At 49.4% G+C, this 18,232-nt stretch overlaps 1 pseudogene; it reads left to right on the forward strand.

The window, feature by feature from the left end:
• Positions 1-3,306: 3,306 nt before the first annotated feature.
• On the forward strand, positions 3,307-18,232 carry LOC143858463 (putative 2-oxoglutarate-dependent dioxygenase AOP1 pseudogene; annotated as a pseudogene).

Genomic DNA, 18,232 nt, shown 5'->3' on the forward strand with positions numbered 1-18,232 from the left:
TACAACAATCGTGTTCCATTAGAATGGGTGTAAAATGATGGGCCCTACCATAACAACAAACATGAGCAATTGCTATGCACGGGTGTAAAATGAACAGTGGTGTAAAAGGTGGTACGCACCCTTTGCGTGGTTTTGGGTGTGAATTTTTAGTGTCTGCTTGTGGGGCCGATCGTTTAATTTATTAGTTCCGACTGTGTTAAATGGATCCATAGTAGGGTCAGGATTGTTGCAGGTAATTGTTGGCCTCACTGGATCCTAGTTCTAAACATCAAATTTTATAATCTAATCTAACTACTATATATAGCTGGGATGAAAAGAGGAGAGTTTTTTCGATTTTTTTGAAAATCACATGAGAATTACACGTCACATTTTTTTACTTTTTTGAACAAATGCACCCATTCAACTCATATAATTTCAATCCTTCCCCCCTTTATGCTTTTAACAAAGGCACCCATTGAATCATATAATTTCAATCCTACCCCCTCCTTTATGCTTTTAACAAAGGCACCCATTAAAGCCCTATAATTTTGATCTTACCCCCCTCCTTTATGGTTTTTTAATTAAAAAACTATAGGGTGATCTTGACCATCCGATTTAAGATAAGAGGAATTATGGAAACATCTATAGATTGGAGGGCTAGGATCGGCCTATGGAAATGATTTTTGGGGCACAACCTATTTATGTTGTGTTCCATCACATGGACGGTTTGGATCAACCAATGACGTGGTCCGTACATTTCTTTGTCGGACCGTGCATCGCACGGGTTTTTTACTAGAAGGCGGAAAGGCAGAATCGTGGGTTAAGTTCAACCACCCTTTGCTGTTATTTCCACTTGTGTCTCACTGCCATAATTCCAATTGTATCCCACATGTCAGGGCATTTGTGTCATTTGTCGTTATTTCCGCTTTCGTCCCACCTTTTTGATCCACACGTCAGTATTACCTTTTTACCATTAACCCCTTTGCTGATATCTAACGCCTCTATGAGAAATTATTTGCGGGTAAAATCGTAATCTACATACAAAAAGTACCGACATAAGGTGCTTGTCTATGACAATTACGGCAAAAAACTACCAAGAAGAGGTAGAGACATATGACAATGACGAAAGAACTACCTTATATTACTCATGCACGACACTTGCAAAATATTGATGGATTCCGGGCAATTGAAGAGGAACAACAATTATGGAAACCCTATCGATTGGAGGGCCAGGATTAGCCTATATCGATTGGAGGGCTAGGATCAACCTATGGAAATGGTTTTACGGGCACAACCGATTGATGTTGTGTTCAATCACATTGACGGTTTAGATCAGAGGGTTCAGATTAACCTATGAAAATTATTTTTGGCGCACAACCTATGTAGGAAGTGGCCCATCCAAAAGAAATTTCTTTTCTTTTTATCTGGGATTTACACGTCAGCATTACTCTTTTACCATTAACCCCTTTGTTGATATCTAACATCTATCTTTATGAGAAATTATTTCAGGGTAAAATTGTAATCTACATACGAAAAGTACCGACACAGGGTACAGGTCACACTGTACATTTTAATAGAGTGAGGAGTGCGATCATCCAAATACGGTGAGTAGTGCCATTATAAAATATGGTAGTGAGGACATTAGCACTATATATAATTTCAAACCGTCGTTGTTACTTGGATGTTCTCACGCAAGTCGGGTTCAACCCGAATTTGGGTTGGGTTGGGTCGGGTTAAGCTTTTTCGCAAATCGGGTTAGGATGGGTTGGGAAAAATCAACTCCAATTGAAAATCGGGTTGGGTCGGGTTGGGCTGTCGGGCAACCCGACCCGAAACCTGAATTTTGGTTCCATTTGAAGAACTGTATATTTGTGTTTTTCTTTTTCAACAATGAAATAGTCTCCACAGTTCACAATGGATGGTTTGGATAATCCTATGGTGCGGGCCATACCGTACTTCAATAAAGTGAGGAGTCTGATCATCAAAATATAGTAGTGCGGATAATATTTCCGGTTGTTAATTGTTAGTTCCTGTTTGGTTTGGATTTTGAGAACCGATTGTGAGTTAAAAACTAATTATTGCTGACTCACTATTGGTTCTCAAAATCCAAAACAACCTGGCTTCAGTTGAGGTTCTCAACATGGACGGTTTAGATCAACCTATGATGTGGTCTGTACAATTTCAAAGGGATAATTTAAATGGATAGCACTTGCATTTTTCCTAGTGATCATAATAGGCAAAGGATGGGTCCCAACTTTGGATTGGATTCGCAATGGCCCATAAATTGTGCTAATTGGAGTTTACCTGACCCCTTTTTTAGTTTTTTTTTGGTGAAATATTTTGGGGATTGATATTCTCCCCCCCCCCCCCCCCCCCCCCATCGGGATAAAACCCCCCTTTAACGTTATCCCTTAGGTTTTAAAGGCAAAGAAAAACGTTAAAGAGGGGTAAAATATCATTTCCCAATATTTTTTTACCTAAAAGAGGCATTACTAAAATTTGGAAAAACTATTTTTTTATTTTTGACAAGTTTTTCACCATATTTACATAACTAGGAAATGAATTTACACCTCTTTTTTGCCCTTTCCACCCTTTTGTTTTTTAATTTTATTCTCCTTATCAAATAATTACAAAAAGAATCCAAATTTATGGATGACTGGTAGTTTCAAAACTATGCACTTAATAAGGGCATTGTACTAGCCCAAAGACAATTTTACCCTTTTGCTAGTTTTTTTTTTTTTCCTATCTCTTCCGCTAGTAGTTCTGTTGCCGGAAGAAGAAGAAAAAATAAAGAAAGAAGTTGAATAAAGAGTAACAAGAGAAAAAGAAGAAGAAGAAGCTTCTTACTCAATTTCTTTTGGAATTAGTAACTTGGAGGATTCTTTAGAAGGAAGGCTTGAGGACAGGCCTCCCTATTATTTCACTTAAAACGGACAATGCATTAATGGCCATTTTAAAAAAAGACAAAGTTTTCTATGTTTTTGGTAAATTGGAAAGGGATTTGCTAGGCAGTTTCATAGAAAGCCATTTTGCGGGTGGCCTTTGCATGTGAGAACATCCACACAGGTTGACTCTTTGGCAGATTTTGTCTTATTCATGTAATTCATGTGAGGTGTTAGAAACAAAAGGGTCTGTTAGGTACAACCTTGATGCAAGGGGACAAACAAAAAGGGTGGAAATGTTGGAAAATCATCTCCTTATAAATAATGATATGTGACCAAAGATTAAAGCATTGTAGTGGAGACTCTGCTTAAGAACTAGAAGCTCTTTAAGGTTAGAGGGAGAGAGGCTTCTTTGTTTTCTCTTTTGTCATAGGAATAAGAGAGAATGCCTAGTGAAACACTGTCAAAACTGCCCATCATAGACTTCTCTGGAGAGGAGTTGGAGAGAGGAACAAAGTCATGCGAACGACATCAAGAACAGGTTTTGAATGCAGTGCAACAATTCGGTTGCTTTGAGGCTGTATTCCCTACTGTTTCTACCATCGACCGTCAAAAACTCTTCAGTTTAGTGAAAGACCTCTACACACTCCCTCTTGAAACCATGACGAAGAATGAAGCTTCGCCTCACCAGCCTTTCCATTCATACATTGGCAAGCGTAGGCTTCCGCAGACTCCTTTGTACCAGAGCGTGGAAATCGATGAAGCCAATTCGCAGGAAGGCGTTGAGAAATTTACCCACTTCATGTGGCCTGAAGGGTACCGGGGTTTCAGGTGAGCTCAAGGATTAAAAACTTAGTTCGAGGTATTATCAACAGTTGTTTAAAAACTTCATTCTATCATGATATTACCACAATTCCATAACTCGAAAACTCGACTCCACTTGATAGTGAGTCGAGTCAACTCGGAAGTTTCATCAGTGATTATGAAAACTCATAGTACAGTTGTCTATAAATTTAGTGGTATAGGTATCGAACTTGGACAAATTCCGATGTAATTAATACATGGTTTGAGGATCTCTTAGCCCATGTTTGGTGTTAGGCCTAAAATCGGTAACAGGTTATGGTAGGACTGGGTGGTCCGGGCTAACGAGCCACGGCTGAATAGCTGGTTGAGTCCTGCGCTGCACAGAGTACAGACAAGAAAGAAAAGGGTCAGAGGACCAACCCGGAGTGATACTCCGGACGGGTGCTTCGACACTCAAGTCAGTATGAGCAGGAGTGTAGAGCAATGTCAGAGCAAAAAGCTTAGAGTTTTGGTTCTCAGATTTTCAGGACCCTCACCTTAGAACAAGTGAAGGCTATTTATAGTGATTCTGAGCCACCTGTCTAAGACAGGTGGTAGTGGTGAGACAGGTGGTGGCCTCTGTATGGACCAGGTCTCATGCCTAAGGAGGGCAGGTGGAGGTCCCTGATTGGTCCAGGTGCCACACCTAGGGGAGACAGGTGTTGGCCTTCCAACGGTCCTTGTGAGCGCCACGTGCCAGAAGCTAATTGGATGCTGAGTTCGGATCCCTCAGTGCTGAGTCCGGATTGCTGAGTCCGGATTGCTGAGTCCGGATTCCCTCAGTGCTGAGTCCGGACCCTATCAGTTGCCCCCTGGTTCTTCAAGCCATGAAAGTGGCTAGAAGAAGCAAAGAGAAGGTAAAGACAGTGTCGGGCCGGCCTTAAGACCTCCAGGCAGCTGAGGCCGGGCTCAGACTCAGCTAAGAGAAATAGTGGCTGGACAGGAGATTCCTGGCGCCCTGGCCTGGCCTTGGCGTTTAGCCTGAAGGAGTACGGCCGGGCAGAAGGCATTCGACTATCCAGCATGGCTGAATTTTTGACCAGGGGCCTGGGCGGCCAGGGGTCCTGAACGTCCTTGGTTCAGGAAGTCATGGGGTCCTGCTCGGCTAAGGCTGTGAACGGCCAGCCGGGCAGGTCTTTGCTGGTGAAACTTTTTGTCGTCTAGCGCTTTTGCCGTCTAGCGAACGCGATATTTTCTGTCCGGACAGCCGGACAGGTCTCTTGTCTTTTGAATTATCCTGTCCGGACAGCCGGACAGGTCTTTTATCCTCTTGAATCATCCTGTCCGGACAGCCGGACAGGTCTTTTGTCGCCTAGCGCTTTTGTCGCCTAGCGAACGCGTCATATCCTGTCCGGACAGCCGGACAGGTCTTTTGTCGTCTAGCGCTTTTGTCGTCTAGCGAACGCGCCATATCGAGTCCGGACAACCGGACAGGTCTTTTGTCGTCTAGCGCTTTTGTCGTCTAGCGAACGCGCCATATCCAGTCCGGACAGCCGGACAGGTCTTTTGTCGTCTAGCGCTTTTGTCGTCTAGCGAACGCGCCATATCCAGTCCGGACAGCCGGACAGGTCTCTTGTCGTCTTTTGAATTATCCTGTCCGGACAGCCGGACAGGTCTTTTATCCTCTTGAATCATCCTGTCCGGACAGCCGGACAGGTCTTTTGTCGCCTCTTGAATCATCCTGTCCGGACAGCCGGACATGTCTTTTGTCGCCTAGCGCTTTTGTCGTCTAGCGAACGCGCCATATCCAGTCCGGACAGCCGGACAGGTCTTTTGTCCTCTTGAATCATCCTGTCCGGACAGCCGGACAGGTCTTTTGTCGCCTAGCGCTTTTGTCGTCTAGCGAACGCGCCATATCGAGTCCGGACAGCCGGACAGGTCTTTTGTCGTCTAGCGCTTTTGTCGTCTAGCGAACGCGCCATATCCAGTCCGGACAACCGGACAGGTCTTTTGTCGTCAACCGGACAGGTCTTTTGTCGTCTAGCGCTTTTGTCGTCTAGCGAACGCGCCATATCCAGTCCGGACAACCGGACAGGTCTTTTGTCGTCAAGCGCTTTTGTCGTCTAGCGAACGCGCCATATCCAGTCCGGACAGCCGGACAGGTCTTTGTCTTTCGAATGCCCCATATCCTGTCCGGACAGCCGGACAGGTCTTTTGTCTTCTGGCGCTTTGGGACCTGTGCCTTGTATTTAATGCAGGCGGCGCATTTAATGCGAGCGGCGCATTTAATGTGAGCGGCGCATTTAATGCGGAAGGCGACGTGGCGCACTCCGGCTGGCGGAAATGGGCGGGATTTTTCCCGCTCTTCCCAGCTTCTCTATAAATACAGGAGTTTACTCTTCATTTCTTACTTTTCATCTTTTACTCTCCTCCTCTTCTGTTCGGCTGCTCAAGTTTTCTGCCCGCTTCGGATCAGTGAGCCCGGAGGTCCTCGTCCAACACTCCAGTTCGGTAATCTTTTTTAGCTTTTAGCCTTTCTTTCTTTTTTTTGCTTTTTATGTCTAGCACTAGTTCGGAGACGGACTCCAGTTCAAGGGAGTCCGGTTCGACCAGTACCGCATCGGGGTCCGAGGCATCAGAGAGAGCGGTTCCGGCCTCACCTATAGTGGAGGCCGGTGTTGAGGGCGAAGAGCTAGTGATCATAATAGACGAGGAGAGCGGTGAGGAAATGAGTGTGGACTTAGACACAATCCCGGCCTGTGGGGACGGACCGGACCGGGTAGAAACCAGCGACGATGATGAGGACGTCGAAGCGGCAGTCCCTCAATCGTCGCGCATGCCAGTCGAGGTGATAGCGGAGGCACAGATGGAAGCCAACCCGCAGTATAACATCGGGGCCCTATACGAGGTGAACCATCTGTGGCCGAACAGGCTTCAGATCGTCAGGGACAAATACTGTATTCCTAGCCGGTACATTCTGAGGGCGGCTGTCGAAGGGGATCGGGCCAGCAACGATAGCGCAGACCTCTGCGTGTATGAGGAGGCCTTCCGGGCCGGGCTTAGGCTCCCCTTCCACCCCTTCTTTGCGGATGCACTGAATTACTACGGGCTGGCAGTTACACAGGTCGTCCCGAACTCTTGGAGGACACTGATCGGCTTCTTGTACCTTCTTGAAGTCCGGCTCCGTAGGAACCCCACCGTGCCCGTCTTCAGGATGTGTGCGCACCTGAAGAGGCATAAGGACGGCGGCTGGATCTACATTAGCCAGAGGCCTGAAATGAAAATGATCACTGGGATACCTTCTTCCATTCACACATGGAAGAACAGGTTCTTCTATGTAAAAGACACCGCGCCGGGCTCGCAGTGGCCGTTCTCATTACAATGGAGAACGCCAGACACTCGCCGCCTTAGTAAAAAACCAGCTCTCGAAGACTATGACCATATGACCTTCGCTCTGATCAAAGAAGAGCTCAAGCGAGGTCCAGTTCACTGCTCAGAGTTCGAAGAGGAGGCCGAGCTGGTCGCACTCGGGGTCAGCCGTGCGACGCCGGCACGTACGTAGACACTATAGGATAGCATTTATTTTTCTGAAGTATTTGTCAACTTTCATATTGCTGACTGCGCTCCGTTCTCTTTTGCAGAAATGGTGAAGCAGATGTCCCTCTTGGACAGAATCAAGCAGTCTTCGGGCGCGTCTCCAGCGCAGGAGCAGCCCCAACCAAAGGGCAAGAAGAGGAAGGTGCCGGAGTCGACCCCGCCGATGGTCGCGCTGGCTAAGCCTCTTAAAAGCAGCCGGGCGACGCATAAGCTTGCCCTATCTAGCCGGGCAGACACCACGGGTCAGAGCTCCAAGTCCGGAGCGGCGACGGGGTCAAAGCACGGCGGGGCAGTACTGGGTATGCCGGCTACGGCAATGGTTGGAGGCGACAACGTCTTCCGCCCGAACTGGGCCGTGCAGAAAACGGACACCGGCCTGGGGGATACCCGGGTGGCCGCAGAGTTGATGTACAAGGGTGTCCTCGCCCGCGACCGGCTAGCGGTAGAAAAAGAGGTGCCGGAGACCTGCGAAGCGGCAATCAGCTCCGCCCTCTATCAACTCCAGGTGTACTCAAGGGATATGGCCAAGAAGCGATATCTCTTTTCTGAGACGATCACAAGGATCGAGTCCGAAAAGGCCCAGCTCCAGAAGGAGAACGGCGAGCTTAATGAAGCCGTCCAGATCAAAGAGGCCGAGCTCAACAGCTTACAGGACGAGCTGCAGAGGGTCAAAAACCAGGCCGTGCAGGATCTCCTGAGTGCGGCTGAGCGGGCCGGAAGGAAGGAAAAGGCGGCCGTGGAGGCGGCCGTGAAGGAAACTGAGGAGAGGAAGGAGGCCCAGCACTTCGACTTAGGCCTCCAGGCCTACAGGGCGGGTTTCCTTCTCTGCTCCGAGCAGGTGAAGAGGATTCACCCCGGCATCTCCTTGGACGCGCTAACCGTCCCGTATGCACCTCCGGAGGACGAGGAAGATGAGGAGGAAGACGAACCGGACTCCTCCCGGCCTATTGAGGTGGATGCGGAGGTGACTGTGGCCGCCGTCTCCTCGGCGGAGGGTGGCGAGCTCGCAGCCCTTACTCCCGAAGGGGTCGTCACCGAGGTGGTGGCCGACGAGGAGGCCTGAGCAGCAGCCTTCTTTCTTTTTTGTTTGCACAGTCGGTAACGCCTATTCTTTGTAAGCCAGCTCGGCGAAGAGAGCAATTTTGTAATACGAATATGAATACTGAATACAAATACATTTTTTGTTAAACTGTCTGTACAGCATTCTTATTTTTTTGTACGTATTATTTCTGTGCTTCATCGAGAACCGAGCTGGGAATATTTGAAGGTGGTTTCCACTAGGGCGTCCTGGCTGGAACTGATCTCCAAGCCACTAGGATGAGCCGGAGTGCACCACTGCTGCTCGTCCTAAGTCTGCGAGAGAACGGAGCTGGAAGCTTGGTACTCAAACACTTAGGAAATATTTGGAGGTGGTTTCCACTGCGGGCGTCCTGGCTGGAACTGATCTCCAAGCCACTAGGATGAGCCGGAGTGCACCACTGCTGCTCGTCCTAAGTCTGCGAGAGAACCGAGCTGGAAGCTTGGTACTCAAACACTTAGGAAATATTTGGAGGTGGTTTCCACTGCGGGCGTCCTGGCTGGAACTGATCTCCAAGCCACTAGGATGAGCCGGAGTGCACCACTGCTGCTATATACTGATGGCTAAATGAGTTACTCAAAGAGGGACAATTATTTGGGAAACTTATTTTATTCATTGCGGAATTCGGATGATTACAGCAGTTCTTTACAAGCCTATGAAGGCAAACAAAATTACTGATAGTAGATCCGAAGATTTCTAGAATTCCAAGCATGTGGCAGCATCTGTTCGTCGAGGGACTCTAACCGATAGCTTCCTGGGCGGATGACTTCCTTGACTCGGTAAGGTCCTTCCCAGGTCGGAGAGAGCTTGCCCACGCTTCTTGGCTGGGAAACGGAGGCTTTCCTCAGGACTAGGTGGCCAGCGCGGAATTCTCTTGGTCGGATCTTGACGTCATGATATCTGGATACTTTCTGCTTATAGGCCGCCGACCTGATCTGAGATTCCTCACGGACTTCTTCAAGCAAGTCAAGGTTGGCACGGAGTCCGTCCCCGTTGAGCTGCTCACTGAAATGGACGATCCTTGGGGAGGGGACGCCGATGTCGACCGGGATCACTGCTTCTGTTCCGAAGGAGAGATTAAAAGGCGACTCGCCTGTGGCCGTACGCGGAGTAGTCCGATACGCCCAGAGCACATGATACAGTTCGTCTGCCCAACGCCCGGCCTTGCCATCCAGTCTCTTCTTTATCCCCTGCAAGAGGGTCCTGTTCGTCACCTCTGTTTGCCCATTCGTCTGAGGATGTGCCACAGATGTGAATCTTTGCTCTATGTGCAGGTCAGAACAAAACTTTCGGAAATTCCTCGAGTCGAACTGCTTGCCATTGTCCGTTATGAGGACCCGGGGGATCCCGAACCTGCACACCACCGATTTCCAGAAGAAGTTCTGTACATTCTGCTCTGTGATCTTGGCCAGAGGCTCTGCTTCCACCCACTTGGTGAAATAATCAATGGCGACAACGACGAACTCACGGCCTCCTGAGGCCGGCGGAAAGGGGCCCAGAATATCCATCCCCCATACTGCGAAGGGAAGAGGACTGATGATCGGGGCCATCGGAACGGGTGGCTGGTGGACGGCTGGAGAGAACTTCTGGCACTTCTCGCACTTTTTCACAAGGCTCAGCGCGTCCTTCCTCAGCGTAGGCCAGTACAGACCTCTCAGGAGGATTTTAATGGCCAGGGCCTTGCCCCCGAGGTGCTCTCCGCAGATTCCTTCATGGGTTTCCTGCAGGGCTAACAAGGCATCACTGGGGCGAAGACACTTCAGATACGGGAGGGTATACGACCTCTTGTATAGAGTCTCGCCATCCAGTGAAAACCTCGCTGCCCTCTGCGTGACCTTACGGGCCTCCTTTCTGTCTCCCGGGAGCTCTCCGCTGCGCAGATACCTGATTATCTCATCCATCCAGCACGGCTCCTCGTCTATCTGCATCACCACGACGGACTGGGCGTCGATACTGGACCTCTTCAGAAACTCCATACGAATTTCTCTGAGGGCGGTGTAACCTGAGGCTGCGAGCTTTGATAGCACATCTGCCTTTACATTTTCTGCTCGGGGGATTCTGACGACCTCAAAGCTCTTGAAGTAAACGGCCAGACTGCGAACCTTCCCCAGGTACTTGATCATTCGCTCTTCACGGGCTTCATATACTCCCTGGATCTGACAGACGACCAGCTGTGAATCGCAGTACGCCTTTAGCCTCTGGGCACGGGTCTGCACAGCAAGATTCATCCCGGCTATGAGCGCTTCATATTCTGCTTCATTGTTGGACGCACGGAAACCGAACCTCAGGGCATAGTTCAGGACGAAGTCCTCTGGTCCAGTGAGAACTAGTCCTGCACCACACCCTGTCTTGTTCGATGACCCGTCCACATAAACTTCCCAGATCGGCTCTTCATCAAAAACTGGGTGCGAGATGACGGTCTCAGGCCCGGGGGGCGGTGATGTTATGGAAACGACCCGGGGATCTGGCACGGCCAGCTCTGCTTCTGGAGATGGAACTGCTACTAGCCCGGGGTCTGGGTCCGGAACTGTGCACTCGGCTATGAAGTCAGCGAGGATCTGGGCTTTGATCGCCGGCCTGGGTAGGAACTTGATATCAAACTCACTGAGCTCCACGGCCCACTTGACAAGCCGGCCCGAAGTGTCTGGCCGGTGGAGGATCTGTCTGAGAGGCTGTCCTGTCAGGACCTTGATTGTGTGCGCCTGGAAGTACGGCCTTAGCTTCCGGGCCGCCGTAATGAGGGCGCACACGAGCTTCTCTACTCTCTGATATCTGGTCTCTGCATCATGGAGGACCTTACTAACATAGTAGATCGGCTTTTGCTGATTAGATTCTTCTTTGATCAGTACTGCTGCAACCGCCAAGGGTCCCGCTGAGAGGTACAGAATCAGCTCTTCTCCTGGCTCCGGCGTGGACAACAAGGGTGGGGAGGACAAATACTGCTTCAGCTCCTCGAACGCTGCTTGACATTCCGGAGTCCAGGGCGCGGTTTTTATACCTCTGATCGCATTGAAGAAAGGGAGGCATCTCTCGGCGGATTTTGAGATAAACCGCCCCAGAGCTGCCACCAGCCCGGTCAGCCGCTGTACTTCTCTGATAGTGCTCGGAGGAGTCAGCTCCATTACCGCCTTGATCTTCTCCGGGTTCGCCTCTATTCCTCTCTGGCTAACCATGAAGCCCAGGAACTTGCCCGCTCCGACGCCAAATGTACATTTGGTCGGATTAAGCTTCAGGTTGTGTTCCCTCAAGACTTGGAAGGCCTCTTCGAGGTCGGAGACGTGGTTGGAAGCACTTCTGCTCTTCACTAGCATATCATCAACGTAGACCTCCATGTTCCGGCCAATCTGATTTCTGAACAGCTTGTTGACGAGACGCTGGTAAGTGGCTCCCGCATTCTTCAGTCCGAAAGGCATCACCCGATAGCAATACGTCCCCTGGTCGGTAACGAATGATGTCTTCGGGATGTCAGACTCGTACATTCTGATTTGATTGTATCCCGAGAAAGCATCCATGAAACTGAGCAGCTCGTGACCTGCTGTAGCGTCAATGAGCTGGTCTATTTTTGGAAGTGGGTAGCTGTCTTTTGGGCAGGCCTTGTTCAGGTCTGTGAAGTCTATACAGGTCCTCCACTTCCCGTTGGACTTTTTTACCATTACCACATTCGCGAGCCAGTCCGGATACTGGATCTCACGAATGAAATCGGCCTTCAAAAGCCTCTCCACCTCTTCTCTGATGGCTCTCCGTCTCTCCGGTGCAAAGTGTCTACGCTTCTGCTTCACGGGCTTGCAGGTCTGATCGACACCGAGCTCGTGGGTGCTAATCGACGGGTCAATGCCGGGCATGTCTGAAGGAGTCCAGGCAAAGACATCTGCATTGGCCCTGAGGAATTGAGCGAGGTCCTGCTGCGCGGCCTCTGGCAGGGCAGAGCCGATCTGGACAACCCTCTGTTCATCATCGATGTTCAATTGAATGGAGATGAGGTCCTCTGCGGGCTGGTTTACTGTGATCTGCGCTTCGTCTCTCAGATCGTACAGCTCGATTGGAAGAGACTCAGACGCATTCTTCCCTCTCAGTGCTACCGCATAGCATTGTCTTGATTGGGGCTGATCCCCTCTGACTTCACCTACGCCTCCTGGCGTAATGAACTTCATCTTCTGGTGATAAGCGGAGGGAATCGCTCGGAGGAGGTTCTGGCCGGGGCGTCCTAGAATGGCGTTATAGGCCGACTTGGCCTTAACCACCAGGAAGGTCACCATTGCGAAGGACTGGCAGGGCGGCTCCCCGATCAGAACTGGAAGCTCAATCTGCCCTTCGACCTTGACAACTTCTCCCGAGAATCCGAACAGATCTGAGTTGGCCGGCTTCAGACGGTCAGCTCCGATCATCATCTGTTCGAAGGCGTGGTAGTAGAGGATGTCGGCGGAGCTCCCGTTGTCGACCAGGATTTTCTTCATTTCCCAGTTCGCCACTAGCATTGTGACGACCAGGGCATCATCGTGGGGGAGGATCAGACCATCAAGATCTGCCTCCGAAAAGGATATCTCATTTTCTGGCTCGGCCCTCTTGCTGCAGGCATGGACGGCGTTGACCTGCCGGGCATAGGTTCTGCGGGCCGATGAAGAGGTCCCTCCCGCGGTCGGCCCTCCTGAAATGGTACCAATAACACCATGAGGTTGGAGTTGAGGTTGAGGTACCTGAGGAGGGAGAACGGCCGGGGCTGGAGCCTGGATGCGGTCGCCCAGGGGTTGGGCGTCTCGAGGACTTCTGCCTCTGGATCTCGGGTTGTCCTGGCGCTCCCTTCTGTTGTCGTTATTTTTTAAGTACCTCCCGAGGTACCCTCTGCTTATCAGCTGCTCGATTTCCTCCTTCAGATGGATGCAGGCGTTGGTGTCGTGGCCGTGGCTCTTGTGGAACCGGCAATACCTGGACATGTCTTGGGTGCCTGCCTCCGACGTCTGCTTCTTCGGCCACCGGATGAAGTCTTCTTTCCGGATGGCTGCCAAAATTTGAGCCCTAGACGCGGTGAGGGGCGTGTAGCGCTCCCTCACCGGGGGGCTACTCTCCTTTCGAGGCCGGGGGGAGCTCCTTTCCTTCCGGGACGGACTGCTCTCCTTCCTCTGGGGCCTGTCATCCCTACGCTGCTTGGCGGGGTTCTTCTCCTCTGGTCTTCTCTTGCTGACGGAATCCAGGGCAGCGAGAGTCTCCTCGACGGAGATGTACTCTTCCGCCCCGGTCATCAGATCTGCCAAGGACTGCGGATTTCGCCGGGCGACTGCTCTCCGGAAGTCGGTGGACCGGGCTCCGGCCAGAAGAGCATTCGTTGCCGCGGAGGGATCCAGGTTGGGTACCTGAAGGGCCTCCCTGTTGAACCGGCCAACGAACGCTTTTAAGGCCTCACCGTCTTCCTGCCTCAGGGCCATTAGTGAAGCCGTCGTCTTTCGAGGCCTTCTGCTGCTCATGAAATGCCGGGCCAAGTCGTCCCCGAAGTCGTCGAAATTGTCAACGGACTTGGGCTTCAGCCGTGAGTACCAATCTCTCGCGGCTCCGGTTAATGTGGTGGGGAGTGCCCTGCAAAGGAACCCGTCCGACGCCCCGTGGAGAAGCATCGTGGTCCTAAAGGTCTGCAGATGATCCACGGGGTCGGTGGTCCCATCATACTGCGGGATCTGCGGCATCTTGAAGCCCAAGGGGACTGCCGCACCGAGTACCCGATCTGTGAAAGGGGGATTGCTACTAAAGATCCTTGAAGCAGGGCGGCCATGATCTCTAGCCAGCTCCTCGATTCTGTTATCGATCTTCTGGATTCTTAGCAACATCGGATCATCCCTCTGTTCGGCCAGACGGGCAGGTCTACTTCTTACGGCTGATGGGCTCCTTGCGGATCCGGACTGGCTGAGGGGACTCCTTCGCCGGTGCCGCGATCCCTCTCCGTGCATAGGGTCTCTCTTGCTGCCCCGCTTCTGCACGGAGGGAGATCGTGACCGGTGATGCTGTCGACGAGGCTCAGGACGCACGCTCCTGTCCCGCGAGTGGTTGTTTCTTCGAGTGGAGTGACGAGTTTGGTCGCGGGGTGGAGACGCGCGTTCTCTGCGGGAGCTTTCTCCCCTCTGAACAGGTCGAGAAACCTCGACGGGGTGTTGCTGGAGTGCGGGAGCCGCATTCCTGAACTGCGCAACTACAGCGGTCATTTCCTGAAAAAGGGCCCTCATCTCCCTCGGGGTCGGGGTGGGGTCTGAACGGTCCGAGTGGGGCGAAGTCCGCTCCACGGCCGCCCCGACCTCCACCTGTGAGGCCAGACGCTCACTTCGTCCTTCACGGGGGGCCGTAGCCCGGGTAGCCCGAGAAGTCGGAGGTGCTCGCTTGCCGGTCTGTCCTACCATTTTTATCTGGGTGAGATTTCGAACAGCTTTTTGTTGCGAGGTCCCACGGATGGCGCCAAATCTGTTAGGCCTAAAATCGGTAACAGGTTATGGTAGGACTGGGTGGTCCGGGCTAACGAGCCACGGCTGAATAGCTGGTTGAGTCCTGCGCTGCACAGAGTACAGACAAGAAAGAAAAGGGTCAGAGGACCAACCCGGAGTGATACTCCGGACGGGTGCTTCGACACTCAAGTCAGTATGAGCAGGAGTGTAGAGCAATGTCAGAGCAAAAAGCTTAGAGTTTTGGTTCTCAGATTTTCAGGACCCTCACCTTAGAACAAGTGAAGGCTATTTATAGTGATTCTGAGCCACCTGTCTAAGACAGGTGTTAGTGGTGAGACAGGTGGTGGCCTCTGTATGGACCAGGTCTCATGCCTAAGGAGGGCAGGTGGAGGTCCCTGATTGGTCCAGGTGCCACACCTAGGGGAGACAGGTGTTGGCCTTCCAACGGTCCTTGTGAGGGCCACGTGCCAGAAGCTAATTGGATGCTGAGTTCGGATCCCTCAGTGCTGAGTCCGGATTGCTGAGTCCGGATTGCTGAGTCCGGATTCCCTCAGTGCTGAGTCCGGACCCTATCATTTGGCAACCTTGATTTTTATTCCCATAATGTTAGATTAACAAGTGGTGTGAGGGAGGCATAGGGAGAGAGTTGAGAAGGCAGGAGATAGTGCCAAGGTGCTGAAAAGCAAGGAAAACAAAACCTATATTTTGAATAGACTTTTTCTTTTCTTTATTTTAAGCCACTTTTCACCCTCTTCTCAACCATGCCCTCTATATTCTATTAGCCTGCCCCCTCCTTGCCCCCCTCCCACAACATAATTAAATTATATTCCATGAAAATTCTTTTCATGGTTGACAAACATGGCCTAAAAAGAAATATAAAGCTTGAACTTTGTCAATCAACTATTATGCACACGTATTACCTTGTGTTTCCATTTAATCTTAAGTCGATCGAGAGCTTGTTCACCAGGCATCTGACTACCATTCAATGTTTTGGCAGTGAAGAAGTCTACTTCAGAAGTTAATTGGTCTTGAAAGGATGGTTCGAAGGATGATTTTGGAAAGTTTAGGGGTGGACAAGTACTACGATTCTCAAACAGAATCCTTGAGAGCCGTTTTCCGTTTGATGCATTATGATCCTACAGGTGGATCTGACTCGGCCTTGGGTCTTGGCCCTCACACTGACATTAATTTCTTCACAATTTTGTACCAAAATGAGGTGAATGGCTTGGAAGTTTTTACCAAAGAAGGGGAATGGGTGCTCATGCAACCATCTCCCAACTCCTTAATTGTCTTCACAGGTGATACATTTATGGTAAGTTTTGGGAATTTCCATCATCTCAATTTATATTATAGAAGTGCTACAATCATCATTAAGATATATTAAATTTGTGAAGGCTTAAAATTTTGAGTTCACTACCCAATCAATCATGTTTAATATATAATCTTAACGATCAACATCAGGCCCCCGCATAGCATACATGTGTGATCATGACCATTGAATTGGTGAATGCCCTTGAGGCGACCTACATGATCATGGTCCCATGCCTCATAAGTGCCCAATCTGTTGGACCCGATTGGATGGATCGATCGATTATGCAGTGTTGTGATCATAAGAGCATGGTAATGGAGCTTAAGAGATACATCCAAGTTAACAAAGACGCCTTTGTTGCTATTCATGTGGTTACTACAACCACTATCAAGGTACCACATCTCATCACTATACGGGTCCTTTGGCCATGCATCTACCCAGCTCTCTTACCTTGCTCATATGCATTTAACACTGGTTAATAGATCATGGATCAATTACCAATGGGGGACAAAAATTAGGTGAAATTATCAACAGGACCCATGCTTTTCAGAAATTATCAACGGGGGACAAAATATGTCTTGTCATTAAAAGCTGGACGAAAATGCCCTTTTCTTAAGCAACACGTTTTGCTTTTCCACTTTTCCCTCTTCTCTCTTCTTTCCCTCTTTTTTTTTTTTTCACTTTTTCATTTTCAACTTTGTTTTTTTCTACATTACCAGTCATCTTCTTCATCATTTAGCCACCATTGGAGGTGGGAAAACTAAAAAATTTGAAACGTGAGTTCATTCCCATCTATCTTCAATATCTAGGTTTTATTTTTCATTTGTTTTAGGGTTTTGCGTTTCTCCTTCTCCCTTTCAATGGAGGATGAGGAAGATGAATCGTACGGTAGAAAGAAAAAAACGTGAAAATGAACGAGTGAAAAAAAAACAGGAAGTAAAAACGTGTTCATAAGGGACTTGATAAGCCCATTCGGAATTTGGTAACCCCATTTTGATACTGGATAACCCCAACCCCAGAGACTTGAAAACCCCCTTCCAAAACTCCAGTACCCTTGGGCAATTTTAAGGGACTTGATAAGCCCATTCATAAATTGGGAACCCCATTTTGATACTAGATAACCCCAATCCCAAATACTTGAAAACCCCCTTCCAAAACTCTAGTACCCTCGGCCAATTTTCAGGGACTTGATAAGCCCATTCTGAAATTGGTAACCCCATTTTGATACCTGATAACCCCAATCCTAGAGACTTGAAAACCCCTTTCCAAAACTCCAGTACCCTCGGCCAATTTTCAAGGACTTGATAAGCCCATTCAGAAATTGGTAACCCCATTTTTATGCTAGATAACCCCAATCCCAGATACTTGAAAACCCCCTTCCAAAACTCTAGTACGCTTGGCCAATTTTTAGGGGCTTGATCACCCCATTCGGAAATTGGTGACCCCATTTTTTATACTAGATAACTCCAATCCTAGAAACTTGAAAACCCTCTTCCAAAACTTTAGTACCCTCTGTCAATTTTCAAGCACTTGATAAGCCCATTTTGATACTAGATAACCCCAATCCCAAATACTTGAAAACCCCCTTCCAAAACTCTAGTACCCTCGGCCAATTTTCAGGGACTTGATAAGCCCATTCTGAAATTGTTAACCCCATTTTGATACCTGATAACCTCAATCGTAGAGACTTGAAAACCCCCTTCCAAAGTCAAAACGTGTTGTATATGCCAAAGGGTATTTTCGTCCAGCTTTTACTGACAAGACCTCTTTTGTCCCCTGCTGATAATTTTTGAAAAGCATGGGTCCTTTTGATAATTTTGCCTAATGTTTGTCCCCCATTGGTAATTGGTCCTCATCCAATTGAGGCTAATATCTGTGCCAACCCTATGCATGTAACAGACAATTTTGAGGTTTCATTTTTACTTTTGTATTGAAGGCATGGAGCAATGGAAGAGTCCATTCAACTCGTCATCGTGTGATGATGAGCAAAAAAGAGAGGTTGTCAGTGGGGCTGTTCATGGTTCCCAAGGACAGTTGGATTATAAAGTGCCCGGAAGAACTTGTGGATGAACAACACCCATTGCTTTTCAAGCCTTTTACATACTTGGGATTCAATCGTCACTACTTCTCGGATTTTAGTAAGGATGGTCTCACTGCCTTAAAGGAACATGCTGGAATATAA

Source organism: Tasmannia lanceolata, unplaced genomic scaffold (assembly GCF_043159265.1).
Source record: "Tasmannia lanceolata isolate RefF3 unplaced genomic scaffold, GAP_Taslan_0.1 ptg000026l, whole genome shotgun sequence".
NCBI lineage: Eukaryota > Viridiplantae > Streptophyta > Magnoliopsida > Canellales > Winteraceae > Tasmannia > Tasmannia lanceolata.